Here is a 17687-nt window from a genome sequence, read left to right on the forward strand (position 1 = left end):
GAAAAAGCAGAAAAACAATTTTTACAGTTCGCGCGCGCATATTTATGCAGCGATGTAATTGATAAACCAAAACCCACATTCACCGCAAAAATGTTGGCTGGTTCATTTATTCAAACGAATGGTCGTGGTGTATATAAAAATGCACTCTTTTTTTTCTTCTCTTGCTTGAGTAAAAGATATAAATGGTTCTGTGGTTGCTGCTGCTGTTGCTGATGCCGTTGCTGCTGTTTTTAATGACAGAAGAGAAGGAACGTTCATCGACAGACTTATTCATTAGCGTTGTTTATTGTTCGCGAATGCAAATCTTTCAAATATGCATAAGAACGGTTTTTTTGCGTTTTCACAAAACCGATTTATATGCATGTTTTTCCAATACATAAATTTTAAGCAATTTGATCTTGCGGACAGGTTATCGCTACGTGCAAAGCCAAAATGCCAAAAAATACCATAGTACTTTGCATATAGGTTGTTTGCTTTTTTTTTCTCTAAAAATCCAATAAAATGGATCGACAAAAAAATGCGCGACTATTTCATCGGCAGAGACTTTGTTTATGGTTTCATGTACAACATATGTTCCAGCATAAATACAGCTCATAATATACATCGAAATACCGACCAAATCGTTTATTTGAATTTATTGTAATTTAATCACGTACGTGGTGATTTGGTATTCATTTTTTCTCTCTTCTATTGACTGTGTATGATCTTTTTTGAGACTTGTGTGTAATGAAAAATGTGTGCATGCATTGTAAATGATTCGTAAGCCATTTATCTGTAATCTTTGTTTTATTTGAGTCTCGGTGTGTGTATGTGTGCATTAAATGTGTTTTTTTTAGCGAAACGGAACAGAAATTAGAAAAATTGGCCCGATGAAAAAAATATACACTTATCGACCGTCTCGTCTGGAAACATTTCAAGCATTTTCATTTCGGAACAGCACATTTCAGTGTTTGTGTGTGCATTGCGCGTAATTATTGTTCGGTGCATGTCTTTCTCATAGACAGCCATGGTTTCGTTCACAAGTTTACTTGATTTTTGATTAGCCGTCTGTTGCCATTTCGTTCTATTTTTGTTTTTTTTTTTGCTTTGAAAATGTAGCGAACTATGGAAAATTGCATCGCTGGTGCGCGCGCGCACACACTAACTACCATGCACTCGTTTATCTGATGGAAAAATGAAAAATCGTAAAACTCACAACACAACACATACTATCACCATTTAGCCAAGCACCATTTTTATAAATGGTAATGTTATATGCGTGCTCGCGCCATATCACATTTAATCGTTATTTATTATATTGCTGATTTTCTGCTAATATTTTCTGTAAAATATCGAGCGAGAAAAAAACATTGTTTATATACGTGAAAGCGTCCGATTCCCCACAACAGAACTGATGCACATTCAAACACTCATATACACAGGTTGGTGGTTTTGCTGGTCGATCTCACCATTTCATACCGTTTTTCTATTGTTCAGTTGCCTGAAAGCCGTACGAGTCAGATGCAATAGATAAAATGGTGTAATTGCGATATATTTTTGCTGTTGTTGTTGTGGTTGCTCCGTATATTCCACATGCTGCGCTGCGTGGCCTCGTAAATGGAAATTCTTTGCAAAACAGCTTCGATGGGAAAAAAGTTTGACTAGCGCGAAGCTCCGTATTTGGAGTGTTATACGTCTGGCGCATCGATTAAACGGAGCCACAAGTAATAACAACATCGACGACAGCAATTATCGTCGATTTGTTAATTTCAAATCGATCGCAATGCTTGACTCTCTTTTTGCGTTGTTTTTCTTTTGCCATATTTTCCGGGGAAAAAATTCAATTCATTTTTTTTTTCGAAAATACAGAAATAAGATTAATTGCTTTGTGATTTTGTGTACAAAGCGCCTTTTAACGTATCGGTACATTGACCATGAACTATTTCTACACGAATTTCAACAGCGAAATTTTTTTTTTGAAAGAAAACATTCGTTACTTTTGAGTGGCTTGAGTTTTAGCTCCTCATTTGAGTGCATTGACACTCTGGGTATAACAACCATTTTACTTTGGGTATATGCTGAGGAGTTTCGACTACAGACTCGGTATAGAGTAAGTCAATAGTTCATTAAGTCACTTAACAGCTCGATAGTTCTCCATTATTTCGTTAGTGACGCTAGGTGTGTGTGTGTGTGTGTGTATTTCGTGCGTTCCGGCACTTGTTCACTATTGATAATTGTTTGCTTTTAACAATGTGGAAATTTGTAGAATTCCATTGCAATTCGAACAACGAAAATAATTTGGCCCAATTTCACACAATTTTTCTGTTTTTATTGAACGTGCACGAAATGTGCGCGCTAACGACATTCGATTGTGAAATTGGCTGTCAATAAATTTAAAGCGAAAGAAAACTGCTAAATTTGGCACAACACAAAACTGTGCTGCAGATTTGAAATGGCGCCACGGAAAAACCGCACGAAATTGCATCGAAATAATAAGTTTAGTATGTCTATATGGCATCGAACATGAAAATTCGAATTTTGTGCGATTATTGTGTAATTGATTGGTTTAGTTCAGCTATTGTCTCCTTCATTTGATTCAGTTAATGAATGCCTAAATGAATGAACCGAGGTAAAAAAAGGAGAATGAGAATTGTGTCAATATTGATTTGATTTATTTGAACGGCAACAGCGACGATGACGACGACGACAACAACAACAGTGGTTTGTAGAAATACTCAATTAAAACCGCACCTAACATTGTGATTACCGACAATAACAAAACGATAATGGATTCTTTCATGCTTTCATTACAGACGAAAAGACACGAGTCTTTCTTGGGAATTGGTTTGAGCTTTTTTTTCGTCTACCAACCAATTTAGCGAGTAAAGTGCACCTAAAGTATCGAATATAATGTCTGTAATGCTAATGTCTGTACGGTGTGTGTTTGTGTTGTTATATTTGGCGTTTTAGTGCTATTATGACGTAAACCTACATGACGACGAAGAATTGAATTTGTCGAGTCGAGTTCGAGAGAGCACGTCAAACCGGCTTGTTGTGCTGTGTGTATTCGCTTCTGGAATCCATAAGCACAACGTGCACACCGATCACCGGTTAAAACAGTTGGATAGAATTCCCACAGCTCAAATAGGCGATAAACATGACATATACTGGCAAATCCAATCAAAGAGCACAAAACACATAACGACCGCAAAAGCCTTCCATGAAATGTACATTTCAATCAGACAATAAAGTATGAAATGGAACTGAGAGCGAATGAACAAGCGAGAAACATTGTGTCCCGTCGCGTTGCCATGCACACAAACTCACGAAAATCTGGTATGCGTGTGAATCGATAATTCGGTTAAATTTGCGCTGGTATGCGCACAATTACCTGGCACAAATTCAATTCATTCACGCAAACTGCATCATGAATGTCAAAGCGAGAAATGTGTGCAAAATCGCCACAGTCGACGTCAATGGAAACTGATTGATCGTTTGTTCAAAAATCGAAACGTTAGCATTAGTTGTGCCACGATATTTGTTTTTTTTTCTCTTCTGATTCGCCAATTTTCATCCACACCTTTATAGCTTGCTTATGAAGTGAATCTGTCAAATTGATTACGAAAATAGCGAATAATCATAGAGAAAAATGGAGAGAAACCAACTGTTTACCGTGTGACGTGTGTACTTATCCAATGGGAAAAAAATGATTTCACAAGAGGCATCCACTGTGTATGTGTGTTGATGGGCTCAGCCAATTCTTTTTGTTTATCTGATTGAAAGTAAATGATATTTTTATTTATTCACATTTAATTGAAATAACACATGTAATCGATCGATATCGTTTTGTTCAACGATGCATTCAATTGAGTTATACTTCTCACTGATTTTCTCGAGAGGCTCCGTTTGTTTGGTGCGCGTCAACGTAATTCAAGCAAGACCAAACCATTAGGGCCAAACAACACACACACACATTTATTAAAAAATCATTACAAAAGAGAGGCGAGCGGCAGTTTGTTGTGTGTTACATACATTGGTAATTGGGGAAAATTGTGATGGATGACACGATAGCCCATCGCCGTATGCAAATTTTCGATGTTGCAATCGAATTCATCGGCCGCAGTAACACAGCACTGTTTTCGTGCATCTTCACCGTGGATGAATTCAATTGATGATTGCATGTACAAAATGCTCTGAGTCAGACCCAGCCAAGTGAGCTGCACCTCACAAAAACTGTTATCAAATATGCATGTGTTTCTGTCCTCCTGTCGCTCGTTGCGCTTTTTTGGAAGGGCTTTGAATGCAATTGTTGCTCTTTAGAAAAACCGCATTAATCCATGCAACACAGAAAGAGAGACAGGGAGAGAGAGCAAGATATGCCCAATTCGATTACGACATTTTGCATGCACGTTTTGTAAGCGATACATACAACGGAATTCCAAACGAAGCCAAATTAACTCGATCACGACGCATTAAGAGGGCTCTCTGGAACATTGTTCGTTGTTTGGCGTGATGAATGTTACGAGTCATAAAGCACCTAGGACAACTGCCACTAAGTTGCTGCTGCTGCTGCTCTTTACCCGGCCGTACAATGGAGCATCGTAATGTGTGTGTGTGTACTTTACCGTGAGCCGTGCATCTGTTTCCACTTAGCAAATGTTCGTCGTCGGCAAAATGGGCAACAAGAAGCTTAACTTGCTCTTTCTCTGGCATCGGTGAACTGGGCGGTCGAAGAGGAAATGCGCGTGTAAAACAAACAAACGTCGTACAGTATCGTCTCGAACACACTTGCAACGGGGCCGGAATGAGCGTGGTCAAAAGAAAGCGAAAGTCATTTCAAACGCGCCAGAGCCGAGAAAGCAAACATTTTGCTGTCGTTGCAATGAACAAACATACAAATGTTTAATCAAGCTATCTATGTACGTTTATTTCTGTGTAGACTTTTGTGCCCATTGCACTTCCGTCAGAACGATAAGCACGCGATAAAGAGCATAAGCTCATCACAAGTCGAAACATCCACGCGGGAATATTTCGAAAAGCCAAAAAAAGACACACTTCACTCGAAAATTCAAATTAATCTTGCACTTTTACTTAATTAAATGTAATTGCTTACAGCAGCTTATTGCTACTTTCATTTTACCGAGAATTCAGCTCTTCGTGGCCGTACATATGATTTAAAGGAGAAGAAGAGTGCCAGCCCATGGTCTGCAATGAGTGTATCACATTGCAATACATTTCGGTGTGCAATTTATGGGGCTTCATCGGCATGGAAAATGGACGACTATTCGCAAGCCCTCTCTCATGCATTCATTCACTCTGCTCTCTATACTGATACCAAACCGGCACTGCCCTATAATTATCATTTTTTTTCGTTGCCTTTACTTTTTTTTCCGTCCACGAATATTGCTTATTACTTCGCACATAATTTAACACGTAAGCACCTTGTTTTTACGCCCTACGACGACCAGATCATATTGCATTAATAACGATAATCGAGAGTGCCGGCTCTCACACCGCGACGGTACACGCGCACAAGCAATAATACAACGTGTAGCGCAACGGCAGTTAAGAAAAAGTGCGGCTCATTTCACAAGAAATGAATCAATCGATCGAAAGTGAAAAAAAGAGAATAATCGTAAAGTGTTTCAGAATTCACAAAGCAGAACGCACAAAACAAAACCGGCATTCTATGGCTGAAAGGCTAGAGAGAGTGAGTGTTATTTCTCACTTCTTTATCATTTGCCCATATTAGGCAAAGATAGAAGAAGTAAAAATGATCAATAAAATACAGAGCAAATTCGAAAAATGCTAGAATCAGAGAGAGAGAGAGAGAGAGAAGACTGAAAAATCGATTTTCAATCTGTAGCCAGAACAAGAGCGTACGCCAATAAATGCAATCGCATTTAACCACAATGCCAACTGGAACGATGTGAGATTCATCGATCCGACGAAGTCTCACCGGCCCAGCAGAATCTCATTGATTTATATATGGAAATTGTAGAGGAAAGAAGAAGAAGAAGGAGAAGCAAAAAAAAAACAACAGCATTCGATTGCATCACATCAATTCACATGCGCGAACACACTAGGTTTTGCTTTTTTTTTCCTTTTTCTATTGACTCTTCCGATCAAAAGCGTTCAGTTCAAGTTGAGTTTTTGTTTTTTTGCTTAAATTTTTTCCGTTTCAACGTACTTTTTCTCTCTCATTCAATACAATCACTGTTGCGAATATATGCACAATGACGGTTGTTGCTTTGGTTCAATGTACACAATAGAGTGAAGTGTTGCACTGTTCGGCTGAATATTTCGACCGATTTTTGTGGAACGAACGCACCGCTTTTGTTTTTGTTTGGCTGCTACAGCGCCAAAGGGGCCAACACACAACACAGTCGCTTTATTTATTAGCGCACACAAAAAAAGTGGTGGGCTGGCTTGTGTATTGGTGCTTGGGTTCTCTATTATTAGTGGATGCGCTGCTGTTGATGATTGCAAGACAATGAACATTACTCGGGGTCCCATTATCCAACTGATCGTATCGCTTGCGCGCACGCTCGAGACTACGAAGAGAGCGAAAGTACATTCAAAAAGATATGCTATTAAATTCATAATTTAGATGATTCAAAGCCAAAATAGATGGAAATTAAATACTGCAAATAGATGATGTTTAAGGTAACGCCGCACCGCCTTTTGACATGTACACACAACACGTTCAACGAGCGGGATACAGAGCAAGAGAGGAACAAAAGCGAAAAATGGCCATGAGCGCTTGAACTTTTCGGAATTGCTTACTATGGGCCATAGTTTATGTCTCATAGAATCGATTCATTCACGAAGAATTCCGTTGGTTTTTGTATGGTGCTGTTTTTTTTCTCTTGCTTTTGCTTCATTCTGCCACATAAAAATGCAGATAAATATGTTAACACCAATGAATATGATGGAAGTACCGAAGAGTTATGAGTTGAAGAACGAAGCGCAGCGATTCGATTTCAAGATATTGTAGTGCGCTTTTTTCGGTGTGTTTTGTTTTCAATGTCTATGGTTGATTTTTCGTTGCTCATTTGAAATGCCAGATATACTCAAATCGTTATGATGAGAACTTTTTTTGCGAGTTTGAGAGACAAAAACACCGATCCGAATGCAACCTGCAAATTGAATTGCGCCAAGCGCACCAATAAAAAGTCAAGCATTACAGTTGTTGTGCTGTACTTTTTCTCTCTCTTTCATTCTCAAGAAAATCCATTGCAACAAGACGAAAATTTGCCAGAGCACAGAGCGAGCAATTTAAATGGAAACAAACGAGAAAAAAAAACGACAACGACGACGACTATCCCGTTGCTTTGAAATCGTTTGAGTATTTGCTTTGGTTGATGTTTTAGTTGTGAAAATTGTTGTTAGTTTGTTGTTGTTGTTCTGTGTGTGTGTTTTTTGTTGCACGCTGGAGCCGCGAAGCTCTCTGATGCAATCGACCCAAGAAGTGAATATGCAATTATTTTATTTTGTCGTACATAAATTTATTATGGTTTTTATTGAATTTAAATACACTTCCAGTGAACAGAATGCGAACCTATGTTCGAACCGTGTTACAATCTGCAGTGCAATTCTTTTTCCTATTTTTTTTCTTCTCTCGTTGTCATGGTTTGGTGTGGCGTTTGTTGTCAGCGCGTGAGATATCGAGAAAAAGAAGAGAGAAAAAAGCGACGAATGCAGCGCATTGCAGCGCCACGCTATCGTGATCATTTGTTATTCTATTTCATCGTTTTTTTCTCTCTTCATTTGTTTAGTTTGGTTTGGTTACAAATGCCTGAGCCGAAACGTAGCACATCGTTTAGGTTGAAAATTATATGGTTTTGATTTTGACACTGTTTCTTTATTTATTGTCGTTTTGTTCGTCTTCGTTGTTTTCTATTTGCATAAGATACCGTTATACGTAATGAGATGTTTTTTAGGCTCACTCACACACACACATTTCACTCTCTCATGTGTGTGCGCGCGCGCCTTTCGAATGCGCTGCCAGCCTCGAATCTAGAAGGCAGCATACATTTTTCTTTCACTAATCCATGAAGTGAAACCAAATGTTTCTTCTTCTTCTCCTTCTGCTTTTGTGTCTTGATTGCGCCAAAACCCGAAAATTCCATGCATGCGTTCGTTTTTGTCGAGTGTTGATTAACAAAGAATTTCTGTGTGTGTGTGTGTGTGTATGTGGAAATAGTTCAATGGATGCGCGCGCGTAGGTGTTATATTTCCATAGTTGCGCTACACACGATTTTCCCCATCAATGTGCTCGTTGCTGTTGTTGATGCGGCTGCCATACGAATCGGTTTCGATAAATTGTTTCTAATTATATAGCATTTCTATAATGAAAATGAGATTTATTCGGGCCAATTCAACGCCCGATCGATCATATTGATTATGACTAATAACAGCTTCTTCATGAATAATAATTACCAGCAACAAAATTATATGTTAATGATCGGTTTGTTCTTTTTTTTCCTCCATCGATTCGACTTTGACAGCGCATGAATATGAATTTCAAAGGTTTTTTTTTCTTCTCGTCATCGCCCAAAACAAGTAGCTGCAGAACATACGCCGGAAGCAAAATGCCAAAAAATTAACCTGCAACAAAAAGAGTCGACAATCGTCGAAAAAAAAATCATCTCTTACTGTTCTTCCTTCTCATCGTGTCCATATTAGTCCCGCGAAGTAATTTCGCATTCAATTGACGCGCGCATGATTCGAAGCATTCAACTCGCGATGATTTGGACATGGAGTGAATTAATAATGTCAGCAATACACACACGTAATCGAGTGTGTCAGAACCGACATTAATTTATGCAATAAGAATAATTGTTGCCTGCTTCTACCTTAAGTATCTTGACTTCACGTCAAAGCTGTGCTAATCGACGGTGAGACAAGAGAGGGTGAGAGAGAAAAATACAGAGGATATCATCAACAATCGTGCAATTAATCTGCCACAAAAACAGAAAAATTGATTTTAAAGCGAACAATGTAACGAAGACAATAAAAAACAACGTGCGCAGTGCGCACACACAGATAGAGAAGCATTTGATGCCCAATTTGTCGTAAAATGCACTACCGAATAAGCACACACACTCGACATATGAGCGCGCACGGCTGCGAAAATCGCGGCAAAAGACCACGCTGCTGTTGCTGCCTGCTTGCTTTTTTCTCTTCTTGTTGCAGAAGACAATAAAAGGTTGTGCTGTAGCGTTTTAATTAGTATGCAACGATCGACATATAATTTCGTTCAGTCGCTGTATCTGAGTAATTTATTTTGCATTGTGCATAAGCACATCATTAATCGTTTCATTGCGCTCTTGCTGTGTGTGCGTTTTTCTCTCTCTCTCTCTCTCTCTCTCTCTCTCCCTCTCTTTTCCATTTGATTTGTGTATTTGATTTTCATTGCTTCTTGATTTGGTTTTCGTTCGCATCGATGCGGCGAATTCTATGTTGTTAATTTTCTTTTCTGTATTCCGCGGCCCCAAAGACAAAAAGCGTATTTTGCAAACTGCATTTCGCATGCACACATTCTATGAAATGAGTCGAATCGGATGGGTTCAAGCGTTGAACAAGCGAGCACAAACATAAGCCGTTTGAGCCAAAGAATGAGTCATAAACAAAAGCTACATGTTTCACTATTTTTTTTTCTGCGATTTTTTTTTCTAGCAAGAGATGTTGTTACAAGAGGCCAACACTCGACAATAGTGCTGATGCTTTTCACAATGCACGTTCAGCATATGATACTTACATTTGGCTTTGTCTATTGAATTTCAAATGGAATTTCACTACCATGGCTGAGGAGAGCGAGTATGAAAAAAAATCGACACACACCGTACCATGTAAATAGTACACATCGCGTATTACATTAATCCGAATGGGCTAAATAATTCCACGAACACATACACTTGCACACACAGAGAGAGCGCACGGACTTCAGATAGGTTTTTTCTCTCTCTGTGAGTACAATCAGTGCATTTTACAAAGCTCTCTTTCGTTTGTTGTATTTTTGAAGAGTTAACTTTGTGCACCAAGGCGATATGATACTCTTCACCACTCTGTGCTCGGCACTCATGTGTGTTTGCGTGCTGTAATTCAACATTAAATGGTATCAACTAATAATTGACTTTAGGGAACGCTCAAAGCTATACAAATGACTTTTCAAGCATTTGGCTCATGTGCAACGTTTGCTTTTTTCTCTTTCGCCCTCTCTCTCCCTTTTTCAATTTTGTTAATGGCATCACTGCAGCTAGAGATGATGATGCAGTGGTAAAATTGGAAATCACTTGTGAATGTGGGTTGAGTGCTTGAACTGCGTTCAACGTAAAATTGTACTCTCGAAAAACCATTTCGTCAAAGAACTCTGTTTTTGTAGCATACATTTCCTGATATCAAGATGAAAAGCGCCAATAAATTGCGAAAACCCATTTACAATCGAATGCAGAAAAAAAACAGCGCTTGAGTATAAAAAAAACCGTTTTTGAGTGCAATTTATTCGCTTATTCAAACCGTTTCATACATAAAATTACTACCATTGGGTTCAAACATAAAGTTACTTTTTCCCAACAGCACATTCATCATGTTATGATACTTTCTTTTGAATAATGAGAACTTTTGGCAATAAACTTTTTTTACCACCGTACTGCAGTCATCTGGCAAACGTATCTGATACTGAAAGTTTTATGCAATTTTTAATAAGATAAAACGAATCCCTTTCATTGCTTCCGATAGAAAAAAAACTTTTTCATCATCACTTCGAAATATGGAAGAGTTTTTATTGTGCTACTCGCAGCCAGTGCAGTCGAGAAGCAAGAAGCGAGAAAAAAAACGCAGCCACTTGCTCGAGCGATTCGTGTAATAAATCCACACACGTATTATTACATCATTGAAAGTGTACATGAGCACGAAAGTTACACGGCGAGAAGTAGAAAAATAGATAAAACGATAAAGCGAAAAAGGCGAACGGTGTGCTTGTGTGTCGGTCGGTCGGTGCTGCTGCTGCTGTTGCTGTATTCCGAGTTGTGTAAATTAATTGAAGGTATAAAGAGTTGGTGTACGTAGGGCTGTAGTTGAGAGAGAAGCAAATGTAGATATTTCTCTTTTTCACGCTGCCTAGCCGATTTGACAGAATCGACAGAGTACCTAATACACCAACTATAACTACAAACGAAATGAAATGAAGAAAAAAAACGGTTGTATTGTTACTATCGTGCTAGTATTAAGTTGGCTGTGTGTGACTTGGCTGCTTTGTGCAAATCAAACATGATTCATTTGTATGCGATCGCGTATTTTTTTATATTCGAAAATTACTCTCAGCTCAAAATTATTTCCAAGTCTCATGTACAAGTTGCTCTCTCTGCACTCAAACACCAGAGCACGTTTTTTTTTGTCTATAAAATCCGCTAATGTGCATACTACTCGGGCACACGCACACAAATGCGCGGTTTGTTTATTTTTTCCTCTCGCTCTTCTTTCCACCCAAATGTACGAGATATATTCGGTGTGTCTATTCTGTTGTATTATTTCGTCTTCTGTTGTCGTTGTTTTTTCTTCCACTGTATTCGACTTCTTCTTTTTCGCACATTTTTTGTTCGAAACAGACTATTTTTTTTCTACTTCTCTCGATTCTCCGTGTGTATGTGTGTTCCGTTGCGATGCAGCAGTGAACTATCAGGGGAGAGACAGAGAGAACGTTTGTATTTTGTCGTCAGAGGTGTGTGTATGCTTTTTTTTCTCTCTTCTCTGCTGAAGCTTTGTTGTGTGTTTTTTTTCTCTGACTTGTGGCGGAAATTTTCATTTCAAATTCGTTTTCAGTCTTAGTATCAGCGTGCACAAATCGAAGTATACACGTTCAATTCGTGGAGCGCGGAGACAAACATACGGTTGGTCGTCGTCGTCGTCTTTGCCGCCGAACGGATTCGCACTCAATCGTCATTACTGTTGTCTCGGAGTTCTGTTCGTGCAGTTGTTTTCTTATGTTGTGCTCTCTGCCTTCGTCATCTGAACAGAAAAAAAACCCACACCGAACTATCAATTGAATTTTTTGAACAAAACCGAAAACAGAGAAAAGAAAAAAACAAATCCATATCGAAAGCATATCCCATAATCGCCGACGAACGTAAACGGTGAAGTAGAAAAGCAGAAAATTCGTGACGGTGAATGAATGTGTGATTTTGTTTTATTGAATTGAAGAGAATAAAAAAAAAAGAGGAGACGATTATTTAGCTCATTGAGTTTGCTGTAGTGATTCAGAACGTAAGTGCCGCCGATAGCGGATTGTGTTGTAGCAGGTGGTTTTCCGGGTCAGATTTTTTCTTCATTTGCCGCAGTGTTTATTTTTCTTTACGTTTTGTTCTGAAATGTGCTACTTAAACTCGTGTGTGTGTGACTATTTTTAGTATAAACGACGGAAATGTATCGCATTTCGAAATTTGATTGACGAATAGTCTGTGCTTTCTTGGATGGTGTGAACATCAACGTGTTATCACACTTACGAAATTGGAATTTTTGTTTTGTTATCAAGGCAATTGCTCAATTAATCAAATAAATGCAACGAAACCTCAACGCAGTGTTTCATAAATATTGCGTTAAATACCTGCGACGAACATTCTCAGATTGTTTCTCTCGCTCCCTCACTAATTCGCGTCTTGGCCTTCAGCCGATGTTAGTGCATTATTGTTTTTTTTTGTCTTTAATTAATTTGTTAACTTTGAACAAAACACACAACACGAATATAATTTGCAATGAATGTAAAGAAGATAGAGAGAGAGAGAGAGAGAGAGAGAGAGAGAGAGAAACAAGCAACAGCCGCAGTGTGCAAACAACAATGCACGATGAGTAAAGAGAATGCCGTATGGAAATGTGATGCGATGTGCCGGCCATAAATGTGTGTCCATGAGAAAGTCATTTCGCATACGAATCCCGTAAATTATTGTGTATGTGTTCGCATTTTGAGAGTGAGCTCGGGCGCAAGCGCGATCAAATAAAGTTTACTCAAGTTGAATTTACACGAATGCCAGATAATGTAACATTTGCATATGATCAAACAATACACGTAACGCTGTATGTCCCACGTAAATGTCGAAATTAACTGCAGTCTTCATATTTTGACGAAGCACACGTGTTACGATCTGATCTAAATGGAATGAAATGGAAATAAAGAATGATTGCTGAACAGAAGAGTTGTAAAAGGAATCGTATTTTTAGAACAAAGCGATGCAGGTTGCCATGCAAAGTGTGTCATTTGACGCCACATCAAAAGGTTTTCATTAAAGTGTAAAAAAAAATGTTTCAATTTAAATTGAAGGAGAAAAAATGTTTTTGTTCGCAAAAGACGTGCGTCCAGCTGTTTACATTTTATTTAGCTGGCTTTTCGTTTGGCTTTTAGCTCGTTTTCCTTGATCATCAATTAGCATGGGAATTTGATACAAATACCTTCGGACTGAACAATCACGCGAACGAATTTGCACGGACAAAAAAAGCTGATCAAATTCGATGAAATAGAATTAATTGCATCGGAATTGTTATTCACGCGTTGAAAAGAAGCAAAAAAATCTAAACAATGGTGTTAAATAAATGAGGGAAGAGAGAGCCAATTTGTATAAAAAATTTATTTAAAAGTTAAATTACGGGCGATAATGATCATGGCAAGAGAGATGTGCATTTGCGTAGAAATTGGCGGCCGATCAATTGCAGATTTATTATTACACCGAATGAAAGATCCATACAGACACTCTAATTCAAAATGAACATGAATTTGTGGTTATGAAACACTTTGAATCATGCACGAAAACAAAAAATAAAGCAAGCCAATTTAATCATAATTATGGATGTTCGCGGTGCAGAATCAAATGTGAGAGTGAAGCGTGAAAGCAGAGATGCTTTCAAAGCGTAGAACGTAAATGCCAGTTTGGCACGAACGGAAACATGGAAATGAAATTGCAATTTTTCCTTCATTTTACATCGGAAAAAATGGCTTGTGGCTTTTATTAGATAACACCCAAATCAATTTTATTGAGGATGTGTGAGAACTTCGGGCTGAAAAGAGTCAAGAAATTGCTAAACATTTTGTCAATGATTTCTCGATTGTGTTAATGATGTGCAAATAAATCGATGTATTTTTGGATAAAAGGAAAGGAGCGAAATGACAACGAATCATGGAAATATTATATCACGAAGTGATCACACACGCAGTCAAAGTGTGATGATACCACATAATAAACGTCTGTTGAAGTTCAAATATAAAAAAATGTAGCATTTTTCACGCAATTGCGGGTCGGTATTATTTTCGTCAGAAAAAAATTCGTTATTCATTGATGTGTGTGTGTGTATTTCGTCACCTTTTAACCGAAATTTCATAATAATGGCGATAAAAGTCGTTGTGTTTGCATTGGCATCAATGTCCGAAACATAATTGCTTATACAATTATCAAGATTTACATCACTTTGAGATGGAGGCGCTTCGCAAAACCACCTTGCTGAAGAGGAGAAAAAAAAACGAGTTGTAATTGTCATTTGATGATGAGGTGAATGTAGGCAATCGAACAATGCCTTTTTGTTCATGAAACGAACAAACCGTATGGGATGAGAGAGACAGCCAAGAGCCGGGTGACAAGTGTATAAATTGCCATAAACACAAAAGAATAAATTTCTATTTAAAGAAAGGAAAAAATACGTCCATATGAGTGAGAAAAAAATGGGCAAACAACAGTCGTCACTGTGTCATTCGCTCGAAAGTGATACATTGTCTATGCAAACACCATGCCAAAAGGCGAGTATCTCACAACAAAAACGGAACAGAAATAAAGAAAAAAAACGCTTACACAATACACACTCCACTCGAGAAAGAATCATTTACGTTTAGGCAGAACATATCAAAACACACATTAAATTTTGTTCGAACGTTATGCGAGCGATGCATTGTTGTGCTGTCGACTCATTATGAGCCGAGCTGCTTGAGTAATTGAAGACGCAAGCGCGTCCATGTTCAACTTCCATTCTTCGTGTGAGACAAGCAAAACTTGACTGAAATTTATGACGAAGAAAAAAAAAATAAGGTGACGGCAGCATTTCGATGCGAGGTGTAACTTCATGTTTTTGAACTCACTCTACTCCAGGTAGTGGAATGAATGTGATAAAAAGTCTTTCTCTACTAAAAGTCAATACTTCAGAAAATTCTTTCAAGTCAAGCAGAGTGAATGCGGCGCTTGCTTTGTATTCAAACGGCTTTACATTCATTTTATCGTCAATTTGGTGGCTCAATTGCGCCTTTTCTTGTGTGTGTTGAAGATGTGAAGTGTTAATATCAAACGTAAAGTGATACGATAATGAACGTCGATGGTTTTATCGACTATTATTTGTTGATTCAAACGAATGACGGTGAGAAAGCAGATGATCGATGATGAATATCGGAATGATTTTTCGAGTTTGTAACACCGTCTTACTCAATCGAAAGGCCAACCATTTTTTTTTCTGCTGGAGTTTTCAAACTCCGGTGACAAATGAACGTACGAGATGAACCAAAAACAAAAGGAAAGAAAAGATGACGTTGAACATTTCAACTTGAAATTGAAATTGAATTACAGATGAAGCTCAAATTGCGCTGCTCAATGAAAATGAAGTTGTGACTCATTCGATCGAATTGAATGTAGGTTTACCGAGAAACAATGTTAAGTCGGAAAAAAAACCTTTCTCAATTCTCTCTAACCAGCATTCCGTTCGGACTTATTGAACTCAGGTATAGAGTCATTTGTAAAGATTTGTTTTTTCGTTGCTTCGTGCATCCAACGATTAAGAGCCGAACGTAAATAAACTCATTCATCAATTGAGAATGGTTATTTATAGTGTTTGTACATCAAGGCACGAGAAATAACAGATTTTATTGAGTCGGGTCAAGCATCGAGCGAGCTTTAATTGAATTTTTTCTCCCTATTGAACTGCCGCGATCGAGTCAAGAGCAAACCGTTATTTGTTTGATTATTATTTCGGTGTGTATGTCTCAATCAGCGGCATGTTGAAAACTTTCGTCATAACCAATGTTTCTACCACTTAAAATTTTAATGCCAATGGGATTGCAAACAATTATCTTCACTTAAAATCTTTAATCGACTTTTTCCTCTTCGGTTTTTTCAAATGAACTCTGACTGTGAATTTCTACATTTCAATTTCATTTGAGGGAAATCGATTTGCCCATGGAATTTGACTGACAAGCCATTTTCCTTCAATTTTGCGCATACAATTGGCAAAAATTACGGAAAAAATTCCCGCCCGGCACAGTAAAAAAAAATTAGCTCGATTTACGTGACACATTATTGCAAATATTACGATTAGAATAACAATGCAAAGGCAGCACGATTATTTGCCGCGTGTACGGTATTAATGAGCTAGCAACGGCAAATATCGAGAGTGTGCGGCATTTTCTCTCTCCATCCGATTGCTGGATTAATTGTTTATTTGTTTCCGTGCAATTCATTCTCTTGCCTCGAACGAAACGAAAGAAAAAAACGCCAAACAAATCGATGGTGTGAAAGATTTCTATCGGCAAATTGCTATCAAGATAGCATACATGTAGCCATGCCGCACGTCAATTGATTGCGACAACAATATATTACCACAATTTAATTTCATTACTACACAGCGCATTATTCTAAACGTACGAACGTCGCCAAAACCGCACACATTTTATTCGATTGGATTGGGTTTTTATTGGAGCGGTTTTTTGGTTTAAGGTACAAAAAGTACGTTCAGCTTTGAGCCATTTAACCTCAATTTCGTATGCAAACGAGCGCGTGAGCGCGCGCGTCAACACACAATGCACAATATTTTCGTTGTGTTGTGCCTTTGAATCGAACTCCAATCGAATTGGGTTCGACATTCTTTGTGGCTGTCGTGTAAACGTTATTTGGTAATGATTTTTTTTTCTCCTTTTGCTTCAATTCAATTCCGAATTCCAAAACGATTCGACCACTTAAAAGACATAAACCGAAGCCATTTCTTTGGAGATTGAATCGATGATTTTCGATCGGTTCAAATGTCTTTGTGCGGTATTCAATGTGTGGTCTGTAATTGAATCGAAGTGTGGTGCATTCGGATTTTCTATGAACGAAAATAACAATAAACTCCAAACAATTTAATTCCAAGAGTTCAAGTGATTCCATGAAAGTCATAAAAATAACTTGGATCTTTGACGAAAAAGCATCGATTTGATGTTATTGTTCGGGTATTATCGATTATTTCCCGTTTTAGTGCTCGAGTATATATTGTGAATACACAATAGAATGTGGCTAAACTATTCGATTGATTCGAAAATTCCATGTTTGGCATCGGTCAGCATTAGATTTCAATTCCATTTCCGACATCTCGTTTGGCGTCGGTTTCGTAATTGTGTTGACATTTTTAAGCTACCACACCACACTCATTTGATCAATCTGTCTCTCGCTCTCTCAGTCTCTCTAAAAAGAGATTTAGGTGTGTCATGCTGCCGCCGTACACGTCACTCGATCGGCGTCAATATCATAGACAATTTTTTCGAGATTATTTATCGTCGATACAATTTAACACGAGATTCCAAAAGGCAAATGTTAAACATGACATTGAAGCACTATGACAAGAAGAAAAACAACAAGACTTTAATCAACTGAAGCCGCAATTACACTATTTTTCTTCTTCTTCTTCTTCTTCTGTTCAGCAGCACAACA

The 17687-nt window shown here is 38.1% G+C and overlaps 1 protein-coding gene across 5 annotated transcripts in view; it reads left to right on the forward strand.

The window, feature by feature from the left end:
- Window positions 1-17687, forward strand: part of LOC129565965 (uncharacterized) — a 105468-nt gene that overhangs the window by 14866 nt on the left and 72915 nt on the right. The window contains exon 1 of one of the 5 annotated variants that reach the window (XM_055441385.1): window positions 11804-12246. The exons of 1 other annotated variant lie outside the window; for it this stretch is intronic. The gene's annotated coding sequence lies outside the window, so the exon portion shown is untranslated. Of the gene's footprint in view, window positions 1-11803; window positions 12370-17687 lie in introns of those variants that run through there. 3 more of the 5 variants (XM_055441386.1, XM_055441388.1, XM_055441387.1) reach the window with 3 other exon arrangements.

This window comes from Sitodiplosis mosellana, unplaced genomic scaffold (genome assembly GCF_009176505.1).
Source record: "Sitodiplosis mosellana isolate CC-2019 unplaced genomic scaffold, AAFC_SMos_1.0 Smas_scaffold_3, whole genome shotgun sequence".
In the NCBI taxonomy this organism is placed as follows: Eukaryota; Metazoa; Arthropoda; class Insecta; order Diptera; family Cecidomyiidae; genus Sitodiplosis; species Sitodiplosis mosellana.